Genomic DNA, 20,752 nt, shown 5'->3' on the forward strand with positions numbered 1-20,752 from the left:
GCTTTTGTCAAATAAAGAACAACTTAAAAGCAAGCCTGTCAAATTGATCAAGAGAGTTAGGTGCCAAGAGGCCAGTACGTGGACACTTTGGTTTGTCCTGCAAAATAGGAATTTCAATAAGTTAGTGATGCAGTTTTACATTTTTTTTTTTTTTTCATTTGTCTTTAATTGAGAGGATGGCTGATGAAAAACAAAGAACAGGAGAAGAGAGAGTGTAAAACATACACCAAAGATCCCAAGGTCAAGGATCAGAGGAGTCAAATCCAGGGCTGATGCAGCCAGGACTTTTCATCTGTACTTGGGACTCTGCTTACTGAGCTTAAGCAACACGCCTACACTGCACCTTTAATTTTTGGAAGTGAAGGAGAAGGTCATTTTAAAGACAATATCGCATTTAACATCTTTGTGTGTTCATAATGACTAACCCAACCTCTTCTGAAGCAACAGGCTTGACTGGACTAAATAGCCTGCTCATAAAATGATGGACCTCAAACAGACAGTGTATGAACTGACATTTACTCTGCATCAACAGTGTGAAAGTAACGCCTCTGATATTTATAATTTAAGCAAAGAATTGTAAGTGCTTTGTTATATTTATAAGGTCTTATTAATGACTAAAGGACCCGAGGACCTGAGTGGTTAAAGGGCAAATTTAGCCCAAGGGCCACCGCTTGAATAGTTCTGATTTAAAGCGTTGCTGTTTGCAGTTGTCATACCGGCAACCCTGAAGTAAAAGCAGGATTTTACTTCTGCTGAGTGTAAATTTTCCCCTGATTTGTGCTTTTTTTACTGCCAACTCATAAAACATGAAAAGAACAACACAAAACACCCTCCCACACACATAACCATAAAGTGAGGCACGCCTTTCCGAGCCAGCATTGATGCTAGTGAGGCTTTCTGCTCAGCACAGGGGTAAATATTGGTAATAGGTTATGTGCCATTTTAGCTTTCAGGGCTATTTACGTATGCTGTCGGGCCTTGTCACATGAAATTTTACAGCATTCATGAAGACATTTTCATTTTCAGTGTTTGCTCTTTGCCGAAGCTCCAAGGCTAAAAAAAACCCAACAATAGCCCCGCTGTTCTGTCTCATCTACGTTCATGCCTGCTAAAAGGAACATAAAACTGTGCTCCCTCTGCGAGCCCCTGCTAGCTGCAGTGGTATCGGCACAGTTCAGGCACAGAGGAATAGTTTTCAAAGTGTCACCGTTTAGGGCATGGTTTGGATGTCAGCAGCTAAATGAATAAATAATGTGCCCTCAAGTTTCATTTGATGTAGCAGGATCTGATCTGATGTGACTTTTCACTCAAGCTAGCTAACATCCAGATGTTGAAGGAAAAGCATTTTTTCTCCCTCAGGTTACTACTGAAACATGGAATAGGGAGGATGTTGGCAGTCGTTCCACCAACAGAAAGACAGTTTAAAGGAGACAGAGAAGGGGAAATGATCTAGAAATGTTGCAGTTAGTGCAAATCTGGATACATCATCACATCGTGTGTGCGTACAGTATCTACAGTATGTGTTGTCAATGCTCTGGGGCGTCTTTGCTGCAAAGGAAGCCAGATCAAGAAGCTCACAGTGCATGTTGTGCGCAGATTTTGAGGTAGTGCAGACAACCCCAGGCCAAATGTGCCTGCAGTGTTTGGACGTGGCCTACTTCTAAGTGTGCAGTCATTAATGTGGTGCACTGCTCTGTTTTAAGTACACAAAGTGGATTTTAATTCATCCCCAGCTTTCCTTTTGGAGAGTGTCTGCACTGTGCTTTGTCATTCCAGTAACTGCAGAATTATCAATGCAAGCGTGCAAAACTTTGAATAAAATATTATGAATTTTACAAAGTGGTTGCAACCCATATGTGAGGCGCCTTGCTTTATAACCTTGAGTATCCCCCAGTGAGCCGCAGTGTCTGGTCATGTGTGTGTTCAGTACCATAGTGGTTCACTCTTGTCTCATGGACTTGGTAGTGCCTGTGTGTGTGTTTGAATAATGTCCTGCAGGAGACACTCTAAGTGCAGCGTCTAGGACTCAGGCGTCAGCAGTAATATTAGGGCAACCTCTCCTCTCCTCTTCTCTCTCCCTCTCCTCTGTGTGCAATGGCATGAGGGATATTACGGCATTAGAACGCATGAATTATGGCCATATTGTTCGCTCAATGTCAGGGGACGTCGGGCGTGCTTGTGGTTCTACCACGACTCCAGAAAAAAGACAGAACCAGAGAAACATGGAATTAGAAGTATTTGATACCCTGTGCACACTGTTTTAGGCAAATTTAAGCCAATTTCAGTGAAAACGCCACATTGGATTAGGGAGCAGCTTTTGTCTCAAATAGCTTCAGACAGCTCCCCTGTTTGATCATAAAGCTGCCGTGCTATCATACAGCCACGTATGGTTCAATCTTTGCATTTCCCAAAGACAGGCAGTAAGAAAAAAAAGAGGAAAGACCAACGGGTGCAATAACATAGGATGCATTACCTAATAGATTTGGCAGAAATACAGAGTTCAGGGCGGTCTGATAAAGCTGGGTTACAGTACTTTAATCAATCACTAAGAACACGAGCCAATTTAGGAAGAAGCCTGACATTCAAGATAGGCTTTCAGACAGGATTAGAAATAGTGAATGGAGAGGAGACATATCTGCCAGGGTGAGCCGAAAGGACCGCTGTCAGGGGACACTTTTCCTCCCTCCATGTGTGATATTGAGGCATGTCTCTTCCTCATTCTGCCTCCCCCCCTCTTTCATATTTGGAAAGTCACATTCTGTCTTTGTTTCTGGCCGTGCCCCTCAGTTACACTTTTTTTATTTTAAGAGAATGCAGATGAGTGTTAGTAACAAGTCAGTGTTTGGTGCCTCCGCTGTTTACCCTCTCCCTTCAAGAAAGGGCACTGTCATTTAAAATGTCCCTCGGAGCTCATCATCATCATCTGGATTCTCTGGCCTGTCTAATAATATCTTGAATATCAATGTGAACATGCAATGAGCAAAACAGGATGACTGCTTTGCTAAGCAGACGACTGGAAGTGTCACTGGAGGAAAAGCAGCTGCTTTCTCTTCCCTCTAGGACATTTCTCTGGTCTTTTTTGTTACCTAGCTACACAAGTCTAGCCTTGTTATCTAATCTTCAACACTTTAGAGCAAGTGGTCACCAATCTTTGTTCAATTTAGGGATAAATCTCGCTCTATCCTAAAATTTTGAAATGAAAACAGCTTTTTTTCAAAGCTTTCAGATCCCCTGAAGAGAAAATCTAGGCCTTTTGCTCCACCCCTACAGCCTGAGCAGGATCAATGGGGAAGGCAGCCAGGGGCGGTGATGGTGCCGGATAAGGGGGTGGTTCAACTGTGGTGATTGATATCACCTCACTAATCCCTCTACATCTCCTCTAAATCCACCTGGCTGGAGCTCTGAATGAGCCTGTAATGTGATGAATTAAGATGGTAATGCCCCATATTTACATCCCAGATTGTCATATGTTTAAACGTAGATTATTTATTTTTGGGCCAAGTTCCAATCCACTGGAAGCAGTCAGGATTATGCTTTATGATATTGTGTTGCTTTTGACATGAAAATATCTGTAGTCAAGCTTCATGATGCTATTAATTAACTAAAGTAGACTAAACCATTCCACAAAGCACCTATCAGACCTGCTAGTTTGTTCTGAGGGACCATGATATGTTGGTGTCTTCTCATCATTTTGTTCAGTTATGTTTTGTGCAGATCTTTTGGATACTGGGTAACATGCAATATATTTTTTGTGGTTTCCTTTGGTATGTGTTTTTTCTGTTACATGTAGATTGTTGTTGTTTTTCAGTGTCTTTATTTATTGGTGCTACCTCTGGAGGCAGTTTAGTGTGTGGTGCACTTGAGTCCCAGACAAATTTCCTCAAGGGAACAGTTAAGTATATCTTATCATGTCGCATCCAGGGTTGCCAGGTCTGCAGTTTTCACACAGATTGGTGCTACTTTTTGGGTCCTGCAGCAGGTAGATTTTTTTTTGTCCATGACCTAATTTTGATGTCAAGTGAATGAATAATACAAATAAATATCTGGAATAAATTACTTTGTTAATGCAAAAATAGAACCAAAGCGACATGCAGATTACCAGGTAGGCTAAACATGGAATATGTCACAGTATCAAACAAACAGACAAAGAATCAAAGGGAGTCTTTGCATGTGCTATGTGGGTACTTTTATGACAATGTATATACTGTATGGTACGGCTGCTGTTTTATAGGATTATTTTCATGAGGAGTTATTAGTGTGGCTTTGGGCTGGTTTCATTTGCTGTTGGGTTAGTTTTGATTGACCATTGGGTTGATTTTGTCTACCAACCCTGATTGCACCACATAGCATGTATCCCAATTGATCATACTATAGTACCCTATCCTATCCTATCTTATTGTATCCTATCGTAAGGTATCACATTCCTTTTGTATTGTATCCTATCCCAACTCCTGAAGTCTTCTTGGACAGATGGTAGAATCTGAACTAAGTACAGACTGCTTTTAGTTTCTTTGCTCGATGTGCTCCCTGAGGATGTGAGGGTTTCTCAAAGTGCTAGCTCACTTCTCACTTATTTTTACTTAATTTGTTTAATTTAATCTCTTTTTATTAACTTTTTGTTTTATTTTTTATTCATTTAATCTAATCTAAGTCTAATATTAAGTCAAATCCAAGCGGCAACCTCCGGACTCAAACTATGAAGCCCATGTGGAAGTGCTATAAACGGCAGATAATCAGCTTGAGGCTGGCTGCAGAAACACCCGAAACCACATAGACATGAATGGGAAAAAGACGGTCTTTGCAGCATTAATAAACATGTTTACAGCCTGGTTCAAAAAACGGCCTGGCTCTACGAAGCTAATCTCTCTATCGGCACACACTGTATGGGGGGGGTGAATTTTTTTCTAACACGGCGGTTCAGAAGATATTAAGATTACAAGTTTTTGCCCAAATAAGGACATGACTGACTGGACTCCGGGTCGGGAACACATAGCTGTTGGCTAGGAGGCTCAAACTCTGCCCCTTCACATCACACTCTGCCTGGTTGAGTTCCGCATTTCCAATATGGCTGCAGCCGTCGATTGGCTTCCAAACAGCTCTCAGGAACAGATGGGTGACGTCATGGATAATACGTCCATATTTATACTGTCTATGGTCTAATCTTGTCTTTTTTTTGTCATGAAATGTAAAAAGCATGGACGTAGTCTGAGTGACATCACTCTTTGGTTTCTAAAGAGATTTAGAAGCATAAAGATGGCGCTCGTCATATCAGCTAGTTTAATTGATTAAATCCAGCTTATTTAGAAACTACGAGTTGGACTTCCGGCTGAAGAACAAATCTTAGTTGGCGTAAAATCAGCTGCATGTCTAATTAAGCCTAACACGGATAACTCTAAGCCTTGATGCCTTTAAGATGATTGAGTTATAACAAAATGTAACTCCGGTTCAGTTTTAAGTAACAAAGAAACAAGCTAAAGAGATTCATCCATTGTTTTGTACCACGTCCTAAGCAAGTTAAATACTGCTGTAGAAATTGTGACTTTGATCTCTAATGAGGTTTCCTTGGCTTTTGCAGTTAGCCTCAAGTGGACACTCCAGAAACTGCATTTTTTTTTCTTTTTTTCCATTGGCTTCAATTTTTAACAGTTGAGGTTACTGCTTAAATTCAGCGTAATATATTATTGTTATTTTTCTGTTTTTAACGTTGTAAAACATTTGAACTGCTTTAAGTATAGATGTTTCTTTATAAATAAACTTGCCTTTCCCAAAATCAAACATTTATTAAAGGCCTAAATGGACTCTTATTCTGAAACGTCAAAGGTTGCAAGTCATATGGTCCTCCTGAATATTTAAGCCCTATTAATGACTTAAACACCTCTTATTAAGGGCTGATGGCGGCCATGTGGCATAACATGTGTTTGCTTGGTCTTTGTTTATGCCGACGATGAAGGTCACCCCCTCATTAGTGCAGCAGCATCTTTTTTTTGATGTTGTGATATACATAGTAATCAAGTGTGGCTCGCATCACTGTTTACTGCTGACCTTTAGTTAAAAGCACATCACTCTCGGGTCGGTTCAAAACTTAATTATGCTCCCATAACACTGCAGGCACCGTGTACAGTGGACGGAGCGCATTTAATCTGTTGTCATTAGGCCACAGTAACCCTGTGCTCTGGCTGTAAATAGGACTCACAACATAATGCTCATGAATCCATTATGTCTTCATTTTCATATAAAAAAAAAATGTGTTTTTTTTCTGTGTCAAGCGCACTCGCGTACATCTCGTTTTTCAGCTGTGTGTTCAGAAATTCTGCTTGTCACACAACAATACACTTTGGCACCTCTCACTTCTCTGCAACTACCCGGCATTTGCATGTCAATAGCATCATTCTACCACTGTGCTTTTGGCATTTGTGAACACTAGGCAAGGAAGCCAGCTAGTCGGGGCCTTTGAAAAGAAACATCAGAATAATGTGTTGGGCGTTGCTTCGTTCATTAACATGTTATATTCTCAAAAATCATCCTGTTGACTTAATTGATCATCCATCAAAATGAAGAGACACTCAGACATATGCTAAATGGAGGCTTTGAGTGAACATGCAGCATTTCAAAGCACATGCCTCATGGGAAACGGTAAAGCTACCAAAGCAGCAGAGACACTGTGATACTTATAGTTCAGGACAAATTCATTACTTCCTGTTGTGACATCAAACCAGCAGTCTTACTCCATATTTTACCTGAATGTGGAGTTTCTCTTTGTTTGCACATTACCGTAACTGCTGCAAATGCTAAAGAACCCAGTGCATTATTAGCTCATTAATTTTACAGGCAGCATCTGGGTCATGTCTCTGCTTGGTATATGTATGGTTGTGTGCAGCTTTTTCACACCCAATGATAAAGCTGACCTTTCAATTTTCCCTGAGAACTGCAGCCTACTTACCTTGAATTAAAGCTGTTATTTAGCTTATTAGGCCATGGGAAGATTCATTTTCTCAGCACACGTACAGTGAATCGCAGAAGTGCAAGCACACACTCGTACACATACGAATGCACAAGGCTATTACTTTTCACAGCCGAGGCCCGACAGCGCTCATTTTATTCTTGAAAAAAATTAATTAACGTCACATTCTTCTGGACAAGTTGATCTGAATTTTTAATCTCGGTCTGCAGAAAACATATTTCAAAATGCAGTGGATGAAAGCGGTGAATTAAATGCACTCAGAGCGGGGCTTCATTGCTTTTTGAAATGGTGCATAGCTAAGTGTTGTCCTCAGGATGATCAGCTCTTCAAAGGCCTGGCTTTGTATGCTTTATGAGGATACTTCTGTTTGTTTTTTTAGCATCTCTAATGGAAGGCTGGTGTGTGGTGGGGACATGACAACCAAAAGAACTAATTTCCTCTATCCCTTACAGAGGATGTCCACCAAATTGTAGACATTACTGCATGCTAAATTACCCCCCTAATCCCATTTTAAGATGTATACTCTACGCGATTAATTGCAAAGACAATCTAAATCGTGTAATTGTCAGAATAACTCTAGCTTAGAGGAACATTTTGTTCTTTTTAAATAATTGCTCAGCAATGTGTGGGTTACACTTAGTTGCATATCTGCATTTGATTCTGGCTCTGCGAGTGGTAATTCAGGCCAAGGACGCTTGCATGCTCTCCTTAACCCAGTGCAGAAGAGTCAATACTAGCCATAGGAGCTGATCTGTCTTAGATTTTGTAATGCAGTGCCAATGAACTTGGAGCCCTGATTGTGAGAGATCGACTCCCTGTTGTAATTACCACCCAGACCTCAATTAACTCACAGTAAACCCTCAGTTCAACTCTATATGTTTGTGAAGTGTTAATAGCTGCTCTAAGAGAAATGTTTCCCCCACTGCCTTCTCCATCAATTCTTCGGTGCAGTTAATCCACTCAGATCAATATTCAATGCACGGCATATTGTTGGATACATTACTTTAAATGACAAACATTATGCATTCAATACAGAGTTTAAATAGGAAATAACCTATTTATTCTAAATGATACCCTCATTAATCTTAAAGCATAATCAATCACTATAAATGTGAGTGAGCTTTCTCCCCCGACAGTAACTCTGATCACCGTCTCAAAGCTCTATGACAGGCAGCATTTAGAGCAAAGAGAGCAGCAGGAGTAACACGCAGCAGCTCCTTGAAGTGATTGTCATAAACTTTGATTTGCTTTATATACGTAGTAGCATGCCAGCGCAGTTCAGGTTCCTTGCACTTGCCTGAATTGTATTAGGGATGCATCCCAGAAGGCTAAAAATCCATCCCTCTTTCCACTGTAAGCCAGAAATTGATGTTAGCGCTGCCATCTTATATGTGCTATCCCCATCGTGGTGGAGATGAGAGGAGGTGTTTGAAATATCTGCTGAATTCTCCTCGGTAAACCTCAGTGTATACTCTCTAGGAATTCAATCATGTTTCAGGTATGTTCACCAGGTCTAATCAAATGTGTTGCCTCCGCACAGATGTAGGAGGATATAACCATCAACTAGGAACTCAGTTATAGAAACATATCCTTGATATCAATGGATAAATGAGGAAATATCTGTGTCAGTCAATCAGTAACACTTTCTCATCTGTGTCAAACTGCATTCCCTGTCTTAACTTCACTGCCTCATTTTAACCTGGTGTAACTCTGTGTGTTTTTATTTATTTTATCACATTGTTTTTATTTATTGTGTTTTATTCTGTCTGTAAAGTGACCTTGAGTGTTTTGAAAGGCGCTTCTAAATACATTTGTATTTAAACGAGGACTTTACACCTACTTAGAGATGTACGTCATGCTTCAGCTGGTGCAACCCCTCAAATGTAAAGATTGGGTGAACTTCATTCTAAATGAGAAATTAGTTTAAATTAGGCTTTGTTGAACTTTTGCAGCACAGCTGGTGCAAACCAGCACTGGTCAAGGTATACATATTTTACTCTGATTTTTTTTTACACACCTTTTATAATTGCATGCAAAGTACCTTCACGTGTCTGCTTGCATAAACATCATGAAGTTTTAAGCCAGAGGAATCTTTATGTCAGAAATTTAACCAAAAATGGACACTGTGGGACGTTTACATTACTGTTTGTGTAAGTCGAAGTTGTAATAGTGCAAGCTTAGGTTGTAACATGGCTAAAAAACAGAATCACATGTCACAAGAAATCAACATACCAGTGGAGTAGGGTGTAAAGGAACACGTATTTGTATTGAACAGTTTCAGTAGGGGACTTTTGGTTTGGTGTAGATGTGCCTAATGTCTGATCATGTATTACTATTTTTTCTATTCTATTCTATTTTACTATTCTATTCATTTTTTAAAAATTATATTTCATTTGAAACGTTCTAAAAAGAAGTCCGAGCAGGCCTATGAGTCTGAACTGTTGATGCTGACAATTAATAGGTAAAAGTTCCTTAAGGTCTTTTCTTTAAGAAATAAATTGTATGTGTTGCATCAGTTTCCCTTACTGTACTTAACTGAATAAAAAAAATGGTGCCATCACACCCCTACAGTGGAGCATCTTTCATAACATTGATCTTATTCAAAGTATTTGATCAGATAAGGTATAAAACATAATAATGTTTAGACCTTTCAGTTCCAGTTGCCACTTTGTGTCCTATTGGAAAATACACTGTTTATAGCTACATTATTGATGTAAGTGGTAAAAATATGAAGCACCCCTTATCTGATTTACAATAAACGCATCGCTGGCCAGTGACGTTCATGAACCTAAAGAGGGAAAAGAACTGAATATGTTTTTCAAGCAACACAAGCCGTCTATGCTTTGACGTGAGACACAGACAAGAACTAACATGTTGCATGTTTTGCTGACTGACAAAGTACATAAAGATAATCTTGTGGTTAAACCTACACACAGCATAGAAACTCAGCTTTATCTTAAACTTTACTATAAGTGAGGTTGTATGAGGTACTTGTCAATAGTGAGCGTAATACCTGCAGGGGATCCTGGTCACCTCAGACCCATTAATGAGAAAACGGGCTGAGAACCAACACAGAAACTAGACTTTAAATCGCTGCAGACAGCCTGATTTTGCAAACTTAAAGAAAGTCTATATTGAGAAGATTTCCGAGCTCTACTTTGCAATCAAAAAGCCAATTTGTTTTAGCACTGTTTATGTTCCGCCACCTCTTCCTTTTTTACTTTCTTTTGTGCTAATACAGTTTCAAAACCCCATACTCGACAGACTAACCAAACCTGTTTATGACGTATTGAAATGACATCATGGGGCGCAGGCTTAGATCAACAGTTAAATTGTGTGCCTCGTGCACACAGGTTGGTTCTTAAAGCGGGTGCTCGGGTTCAATTCTGGTCGATGGCCCTTTGCACCATGTCATCCCCCATTTTAATCTTTTCAGTTTCCTTCTCTATCCACTGTCCTATCTCCTCAATAAAGGCATTAAAGCCCCTCCTAACATCTTCAAAAAAGGACGTCAAGATGTAAGTAGCATCTTTGAAACCACTCTCCCCTAACCTTCATCTTTTATTTCTTGTAAGCAACAGTCAAGTGTTGTCAAAGATGAAAAAGGTAACAGGCTGATCCTGCTGCCATGCAAGCAGCTCTTTGAGGTTGTACTTAAGTGCATCACTGTTTTGAGCTGAAGACATGCCAGCATGCTAGCTTGCGAACAAGGATGATACAAACATCCGGAATGTTTGGCATGCTAACTATTTGCTGTTCCTCTCTTTTATGTTGATGTAAAAAACATAAGAAAGAGCAAACGTTTGATGACGCTGTGCACCTGAAATGATTGTCTTGAATGAATCGTCCACATTTCTGTATAGCAGTGATAACATTTCATTAATTCAATTTCAATGTAAATTCTGCATTACATTTTATTGCAGTCCATGCTGTAGAGGCATTTTATTTTATCTGATGTATTTAGTAGTGGTGGATTTAAAGGTGACATATCATGCAAAATAGACTTTTTAATGGTTCTCTACCTGAAATATGTGTCCCTGGCATGTCTACAAACCCCCCGAGAATGAAAAAATCCATTCTGCCTCTGTTCTGATTTCTCCACCTTTCTGTAAATGTGTGTGAAACGAGCTGTTTCAGACTTCCGTGTTTTTGTTACGTAACAACAATATCCGGTCTGTCACGGAGTCAGAGCTCGGAGCCTGTTCAGCCCATAGACTGTATAAAATACAAGTCAACTTCTCCATTTTTCATTACCTGCACAAATGTGTGGTAACAAGGAGCTTAGGAGGGAGGCATGCTACTTGTAGGCTGTCTTAATAAACACAAAGGTTGGTTTTACTCCCCACGTCTGCAGATTTGAAGATCTAGTGGATGATTTTTATTTATCATGGATAAGTGCTAGCGCTAGTTAGCATAGCTACATAGCTACATGTCGTAGCTGCAGCTGTGTACCAAGACACACGTCGACATACTGACAAACAAAACAACAAGAAACACAGAATCTGTGACCAATCCTTCAGAAAAGGTCACGCTGCCTTTCTGTCAGAGGTCGGTTTTACTCCCCACGTCTGCAGATTTGAAGATCTAGTGGATGATTTTTATTTATCATGGATAAGTGCTAGCGCTAATTAGCATAGCCACATAGCTACATGTCCATAGCTGTAGCTGTGTACCAAGACACACGTCGACATACTGACAAATAAAACAACAAGAAACACTAAATCTTTGAGGTCCTGCTGCCTTTCTGGTAGAGGTCGGTTTTACTCCCCAGGCCTGCAGATTTGAAGATCTAGTGGATGATTTTTATTTATCATGGATAAGTGCTAGCGCTAGTTAGCATAGCCACATAGCTACATGCTCGTAGCTGTGTACCAAGACACACGTCTACATACTGATAAATAAAACAACAAGAAACACTAAATCTGTGACCAATCCTTCAGAAAGGTCCTGCTACAGGCGCCTCTCCATCAGGATCAGATTCTGGATCAGATTCAGAGGGTTGAAGTAACGTGATCTCTGAGCAGCCGTGTATATTCAGCCAACATGTAAACATTAGATCAACGTGCTGGAGAGCCGAGGCACATCCACTTCCTGAGGGGGCGTGGTCAGAGAGAAAACAGAGTGTTCTGATGAGGACTGAAGAAGAGGGCTTTTCAGGCAGGCCAAAATCTGATTTCAAAGTGTTTTTTTGAGCATAAACTTTAAAGACATGTTTTGGGGACCTCTTAGACCAACATATGTTGATGAAAAAAGCGTGATATGTCACCTTTAAAGTAAGAAGAGCACCAAGGTCAATAAGATTCATTCATTGGGGAGAAGGCTGATGATAAACCAGACGTTTGTTGTCAGGCGTTTTACTGATCTATTGAATGCGCTGATGTATAGACCTCTAGAATTACACATCTAGTGTGACCAAACATTTTTCCACAATTTATAATATATATGTGTATGTTACCATGTGTGAGAACTAGGGCTGTTAATCGATTAAAATATTTAATCGCGATTAATCTTATGATGGCCATAGTTAACTGGCGATTAATCTCAAATTGATAGCACAATTTTTATCTGTTCTAAATGCACCTGAAAGGGATAATTTTCAAGTTTTTAATACTCTTTTCAACAAGGGAGTGGACAAATATGCTTGCTTTATACAAATGCATGTTTATTATTATTGCAGCAATCCAAAACAATGACAAATACTGTCCAGAACAATCGCCACACAACATCAAAGGTACTGCATGCTCAAAAAATATGGGCATTTTGACCTGAATGTAACGTTACTTAGTAATGCTACTGTAAGATGAGATTTATTTTGGTCTAAGTATTTTTTATCATCGAGTTCTTTAATGAAGTTTGCAATACTTCTATTTCATGTATTGCACTGCCTCTTTAAGGTTGCTCAGGGTGATATGGTTTTGAGTTGAAGTGAAGGTGTCACGTGTTCAATGTGCTGTTGTCCTATGTTGAGGAAGAGTCATTAAAGGCCTCCCGACCCACAGCAGAAGTTGTCTCGTGCTCTTTCTTCCCCACAGCCCTTAAGTATAATTAATTAAGTTCTAGTTAACGCTGTTGAAGTTTAACAGTTCCAAAGAGATTAAACAAGTTACGCCGTTACACTACCACTATGTAATATCCAACTAACTAAACATCCTGTTTTTTAAGCAGCTCAACACAAAGTGATTGAGCTCATGCATCACAACAACAGACGCATTGTCCATGCCTCTCCGTCACATCGACAGTAAATGCAGATGACTTTGGTCTTGTCCAGAGAACCATCTGGCAGTGCTTTAAACCTGAACTTGCCATTCAAAACACCCTCTTTATTAATTTCTGCTTGTCATCCACAATGTTATGTTACTGCTGTATCGATTCCTGATTTCCCAAACTACAAGGAGAGCTGAGGGTCATACACAGAACGTGCGAACCGAGGGTCATACACAGAACATGGCGTTAAGGAGAATTCGAGTTAACACGTTATTATCGCGTCAATTCCAGCAGCCCTAGTGAGAACATATAACATATCAATCCAATGGTATATAGTCTGTTTATTTACTTTGTGGTAAGTCATTTGGTCATTTTAAAAACATGACAAAAGCCGTCCTCATCTCCTTCTCCTTCCTCAGCAGCACTTTGGAGCTGTGTTGGCAGGGTGATAGAAATCGCGCACAAAACACTCTGTCAAGAGAACAGATCCCACCCTGCAAACGGCATCTGTGGGAGGCTGGATAATGAGTATGCCATGTGTAAAGCCTTAATGTGTTTACATACGGCTAGATTAGAGACAGACCCAACGCTTGGCCCTGCGGTTTCTCAAAGAATCCCTGTGGGCTGCTTGAGTGATTAGCTACTTTGAGGGGTTTTTTTCAGTGGGAGTGTCTAATGGGACTGTGCAGTGGATCAATAAGAGTTAAGATGATGAAATGTTGGGGAAATTTCTTTATTTATCATTTTTTAAAATGTAACCTACTCTGTCCTTTCCCAACTAATTGAGTCGGTTAGCTTTGATTAATATCCCTGTACCCCCACGTATTGTTTCACATATCGCATTAGAGGCTTAACTCTATCTGACACTCTGAGGCATGCTCACCCAGTCAAGAGAAAGAGAGGCAGAATGGATTTAAGAAAGGCTCCACTGCTTCGACTTGCAGCTTTAAGACTCCTAGATCAAATCTGTCCCTATCATTTTACTCCTGAAGAGCAAACAGTTGTTTCAAGCACCGTCAGCAGTTAAGAGAATAGCCATTATTTATTTGCTGTGCAGCCAAAGAATTCATCTCAACATGCGCTCACCTGGAATCTGTCTTTATTTGGCCTACCCCACTCACCTCGCCTTGTTTCCTCGGCCGTTTGGCTGGTAATGATACTCAGGGCGGCACTCATCCAGCAGCCAGGAGAAGGGGTGGAGACGTGTAGCTTAGCAGGCAGCCACAGCAGCAGCACCCACCGTCTTTCCTTGCCGTCTTAATTTAAAAAAATATGTCAGCATCACCGTGGTGATTAGTAGTCAGAATGTGATGCGTCTTTGTCCTTGATTTAAAGCCAAATCTCTTAAGTAATGACGACTGCACAGGCTTCTGTGTCTGATGGAAAAAAAGGAAAGCACAAGGAGAGGAAGAGTGGGCCCTCATCCCTCACTGTTATCGTGGCACTGGTTCCCAGCAGGAGCCTTATGAAGCCACAGTTTAGTTTTGACATTTAGTGAATGCTGTTTCTGAAACATGCCAATCTCCTTGATTTAATGTGGCGTGCAGTTGTTCATGAAACCGAGGAGCTTATACCAGGACGCGTGCCTGTGAGAGGAGACCAGCAGTGTGTGAGCACGTACCTTATTGATTTTTTCTTGTTTGAATCCGTGTTTGTCTATTTGAAATAAACATGTGTAAGCAGAAAATTACAGATATATTCTTTTACCCTTTATTGACACACACACAGAAGACAGAGAGCAATCCCATCACAAGCTTTGCTCATCTCAAAATGGAGCCTTCTCTCTAGAAGGTGAAGACTCTAAATGAAGTTTTTGCCGCTGGCTCTCACATTTTAATGAGTTCAGTCGAGGTAACAGCCCGGGTACATAAGTTTCTGTCTTCTGCTTCCTGTCTCTTATTGTCTCTATAATGGCACATTCAGCCCGGGTTATAATGTACCAGCAGCAGAAGCATTTGTAATCAGTGATTACACTGTCTCAGGTCAGGACGGCTCACTTCATTTGGAGTTAGATGTTGCTCAGGACTAATGCAGCTTTGTGAATGCCTTTGTTGCAGACTGGCTACTATAATAACAGAGTGGAGAGAGAGTCAGAAGCTCCATCCACTCAGAACTCTTATTGGTTCCTTTTTTATCAGAGTCCATTCAGCCTCTCTCTGAGGGATGTCAGGGCGTAGGAGTACATTTGGCTCTGAGCTTAGACTTTTATTGCAATGCAGAGATCTCTTTGCTGTAGGAGAACAAAGAGGCCTCTACAGTAAAGGACAAAAATAAAGCAGAATAAATCTGTGTGATTTCCTCTAAATATGGGATCTGTGCCTGGACAAACTTTTGAATATTAATGAGTAGTGATTGGACCTGTAGATAGAACATGTCCGATTAATCAGGGAGCAGAAAATTAGGGAGGAGGGTGTTTAATGGCGTGTACTTGGTGAATTGCCGTCTTGCATTACGGGCTAATAACCTCCCTTAGAATCTCAGCAACAGCACCCCCCTCCCCCCCTCCTCTTCCTCCTCCTCCAACCTCCTCCTCCTCTTCTCTCCCGCCTCCATCACTCCAGTTGTATTTATTATGGGCTGCAAGGCCACGGTGATGAGACGATCAATATTTCTGGGATGATGAGGGAGAACTCATGCAATATCTCTCTCCCTCTGTTCCTCCCTTGGCAGTGCTTCAGCAGGTAGAGAGATCAAAGCAGAGAGGACCTCTGAGATGCTGTTGGAGGGGAGACTGATGAAGTCCTCTGCGCCGCGTGTCCTCTAAACACACACACTCCATCACAGTGTCCCATGTCCTTGCTATGTCCTGATTAGAAAGTTTGACCTGATGTATTTTATCTCGGCTAGAATTAGTGTTACCGCACATTTTTCTGACGCTGTGACGCGGATCTAAGCAGGAACCGCCTCAGTCAGGATTTAGATTAAATTTCTTATATGTATGTTTGTGTGTCTGTGGGGAAATACGTCCTTTTGAAAACGTCCTGAGGGCAGACAGCTTTCTTTGTCCAGGGGATCAATATGTAGAACTTTTCCCCTCGCAGAAGACATAATAGAAAATATATTTGGAAATTAAGTGGAAAGAGTATTTTTGAAAAGGGATCACAAAGTGGTCATTGGTCATCAGGGGCCTTTTTTAGTCTTATATGGTAATTTAACTGAGTTGCCAGTTTAAATAGTAAAACTGAGTAAATGTGTTCCAGTAGAGGAGTTCTGCAATGAATACAAGATTAATGAATGTTATAGAGTTGTAAAGAGGAAAGGGAGTGTTTTGCCAAGTCTATGCTCTCATTTTATTTTTCTATATCCCCATTGTAAGTGAATATAAAAATAAAGGGCTCTCCCAGATAATGTAATAATCTCATGGGTTTCTTTTACAGCCATCAGTTTTAATAAAAATCAGTTGCAGAGAATATGCTTTGTCCAAACTCTTTGGTATTGTTGTACAGAACTGAATATGCAATACCCAAGTGTTAAGGTTGTAACTACGGCAGGGGGGAAGTCTGAGGCACAAATTAAGACAGGGAGTAAATCAAAACACTACACGATAAGGGCCATAAAATTCTCAAATAAACACAACTGACCCAAAGTTTCTGAATTTAAGCTGCAAATAGTGTTTCCGTGTTCTTCAAAATTCGTTTTTCATTCCTTGATTTAAGTTATTTTGCCAAGTGCTCTTTGGGAGTGTGGATATTTATTATCACCTACCTTAAACAGGGATGTAACCATACACTCAACTCACACCCATGTTATCATACGGTATGATGTTATACGATACCATGCCATACCACTTGCGATACCCGGTACAATGCTTTCAGAATGTATTTATGGCTGTGAGTAACCCACTTAATGGTCAAGCTCTATGATAAATGGTAAATTGACTGCATTTATACAGCCCTTCCTGGAGACTTCTAACCACTCAAAGCACTTTCACATTAATACACTGATGTTAGAGGCTGCTATGTAAAGCGCCCATCAGTATGAACTAGTCCTATCCACACCGCTGGCACAGCCACCAGTGTGTGGGGATACATTTCTTGCCTGTGGACGCTTCTGCTTATAGACAGAAGGACCTAGGATTGATCCACCAATCTCCAATTAAGAAACGACCAACTCTACCACTGAGCCACAGCCACTGCCTTTATGAAAGAGATTGTCTCATACAGTACATCTGTTATTTCCTATGCTTTAAAACTGGTTTGATAATAAATATGCTTTAATTTTCAAAGGATGCAAAAAGTACTTCTGCTTGATAGTAAAGATGTGGAGGTGAATGAAAGCAGCTGAAAGACAATTAACAGTAAGAAGATGTCTTTTAATCATTAGCACCCTCATAGAGACAAAAGCTCTTATGTTAAGTTCAAAAGGTTGTCTGTGTAGTGTCTTTTTCTCTCTGTTAGTGTAGACGCTACTCGTCACATGTACACAAGGAGTAGAGAGAGAGATCACCAATAAGTCTCACAATAGTGGGTGGCAGTCTTGTGATGATACAAAAAAATACTAAAATCATCAGAAACACACTAAGGCAAGCCGCCTCTGTATTGCGTTTGTGTGGGAAACAGTAGCATGCATTCTTAACTGCAAAATCTTCCATCCACCGGAGGTACGTCTGTACGCCTTTATTCAGCTTCAGATATAAGAGACATAATGATAAAGATAGCGCCCTCTACTGGAGGGTTATTTTTCATGTCCTTGATTTTGAATCATCCCTCATATGTACTAGTTTTCAAAGGTACTGTTTAGAGATGTGTGCGTTTAGTCAACTGAATGATTACTAGTTGGTTCAACAAATTCTGAATATTTGTATTATTGTCCTGTGATAGGTTGGTGACCTGTCCAGGGTGTACCCTGCCTTCAGCCTGAAGTCAGTTGGGATAGGCTCCAGCCCCCCGTGGATGGATGGATGGATGGATGGATGGATGTTGTAGGAACAAAGTGCCCATCATATGTTGTTCTAATACCTGGATGTAAACAAACGCAGATTAGAGTTGATATCTTGTAGTACCGCTTGGTATTGCAGTATTCTGATCTGGAAAATTGAGATAGTTATTTTGAGGCTGTTGTGTTAAACTGTGCATAACCAACACAAGCATGTGGACCTTAGACTGCAAGGAGGACTAAAAGCTGGTAGTGCTAGCTCTGCTAGTGTTAGCCACACTGAACAACTTGATATTGTTTACCCGAAGGCCCTGCGATCTCGTGTTTAGCTGTGTTGAATGAATTGTGCTCAGTTTGACGGTTTTCTTACCTTTAGACTGGTCGGTTTGTCAGATCTTGCATTTCCGTTCAAACGACTTCAAAGCCTTTGGTCATTTTCAACAGAGAGTCTTTTGTACCGAGGTTGATGTAGGAAAGTATAAAGATAGTAGCAATGTGAAAAATGTAGGCCACTTACTTCCTGAACCAGCTCCTCCCACCTCACAGTTCTGAAAAGGCTCTCCTTTTCTTGAATATTTTAAGAGTTATTGAATCATAAGCAGAATTATTATACAGATTTAAGGTTTTTTGTTTTGTTGAACTGTGTGTATCATATTGGAAAGTGTTCCCTACATTTAGTCACAGATAGAGAGGAAATTGTTCAGGCAACATACAGACAAATTGAGTAGATATGTGTAAACAAGTTTACAGCGCCTTAGAACAGCATGGTAAACTGCAGCCCATTAAATGACCATAGCATTTAATCAACACCTCTATAATAGCTGAACATAAAAACCTTGTGCTGGTAGGATTTATTGCAATGATGTGGCATTACACAGTATTAATTCTAACCAGGCAGCTGAGCGTGTTATGTAACTGCTTGTGTTTTGTGGTGTTTGTCGATGTTTTCCTCCCTCAGCTGTGTGTTTTCTTACAGTAAAGAGGTCAACTGAAGTTCAAGTTTTTCACTCCAGCTGAGGCTACACATGCTGTTGTCGATGCTGTGCGCACTTGTTCTGGTATCGAAACCAAACAGGAATGAAAGACTTTTCACACTATAGTTTATATTTCCTTTAAATGTGTGTATGTGGCAGTAATATATTAGCTTTTCAGAGATCCCGGTGAGCAGGGAAGGGACTATGTCAGTATGACTTTTCCAGCATATCAAAGCCTTCGCCAGCCCCTGGCCCCCCAGCAATGCATGCTTTTTACTCCCCAGATTGGATATGGATGGCTTTTCATGTATTATCACTTAGCAGGTGCTCGGTGTGCCGAAGTCTCTGAGCTGAAATACTCACCATCACATACATTTTATATACACAAGTATCAGTACAGGTGGGCTCATCTGCAGTGTTTACAATATGTCTGTATGTGTTTTTGATATGAAGTGCGGGTCTCCATGTAGGATACACACAGGCAGATACTGCTCTGATCAGAGACTGCAGCAGAGGGGAATAGCTGCCGAGTGATAACGGCACCTCCAGGAACGTCAGGATTGCTTTCTCTCAGTGGTTAGTGGCCCTCTGACGGCTGCTGATACATTATAAATCATTTACACAGTCATTTTGGAATGCAATATCCTCCTCTAAATGCTGGCTTTTCTTCTCCATTGTTATTAGAGCAAACACTGCAGCAGGCGCACAAGGCTGAGGGGGACCCTAAGCCACAGAAATTGAAAATTGATCAGGCAGTGTGTGAAGGTGTTGTCACTGGCACCAGAGCTCTGCCTTGGGACTGTTGATTAGCATTTACAGAGCTGTCACGAGAGACCTCCTGTAGCTTCAGCCTCGTCTTGCTTCTGTTCATCCCAAAATGTTATTGTTGTTCGACGAAAAAGATGGAAAGTGTGTTTAAAATCCACCTTAGGGAGATGAAGGAAAAATACTGAAAGACATGAAATAGGACATTTTTTTAAATCATTATAATGTTTCTTTGTTACACTACTTTTTTCCAGTTTCATGAGTGCTTCACATGTAAATCTGGCTTTCCAGACGTACATGGAAATAAGTTTTTGTTATAATTCCTTCTGCTCACTCCGGCCTCTGATATCCGTCTCCCTCACTTTTTTAATGCAGTGTTGGGAGACCAAATCCCTCTTTCTTTAAAAACTACATTCAAAAGTCAATCTGAAGTTATTATGTCGCTCCAGTCTGAGAAAGTGATGTCTTCCAAACTTACTGCTTTTTATACACAAAATTCCCTCTTTTCCTCGTCTGAGCGAGGAGGAATTTTTAAACCATTTAAACTCCATTTGTCTGATTCAGACTGCAGAAAACTTTTACTAGCGCCTGATAAACTCTCCAATGCATATTCTCATTGAATGAGGACAGTTGATTTGGTCCCCTGTCTCTCACAGTGGAGTATATAAGAGCTTTTTCTAGAGGCTGTTTGAACAGAAGGAACGGGTTGAGCAAGCAGAACTGTTTTATCGTAAGAACCCAGACTTGAAAAATGTAGTCTTTAAACTATTTATGTATTTACTGTCCTTTAAAGTAGAGACTAATTACCTTCTGACAGTTGATGCCAAGCACATTTCACTTGTCCTATTAGCATTATTAGATGTATCTTGACAAGTTGCCCACCAGTTAATTGCAATATTCAAGTCAAAGGCAGGTTCTTGAATATGTGGATTGATGATGGCATTAAGAGCTCTGTCATGTTTATGTGAGCTGT

At 40.5% G+C, this 20,752-nt stretch overlaps 1 protein-coding gene across 2 annotated transcripts in view; it reads left to right on the forward strand.

Annotated features, from left to right (window-relative positions):
• Window positions 1–20,752, forward strand: part of nlgn3a (neuroligin 3a) — a 274,566-nt gene that overhangs the window by 127,286 nt on the left and 126,528 nt on the right. The window lies entirely within an intron of this gene.

Source organism: Notolabrus celidotus, chromosome 8 (assembly GCF_009762535.1).
Source record: "Notolabrus celidotus isolate fNotCel1 chromosome 8, fNotCel1.pri, whole genome shotgun sequence".
Lineage (NCBI taxonomy): Eukaryota > Metazoa > Chordata > Actinopteri > Labriformes > Labridae > Notolabrus > Notolabrus celidotus.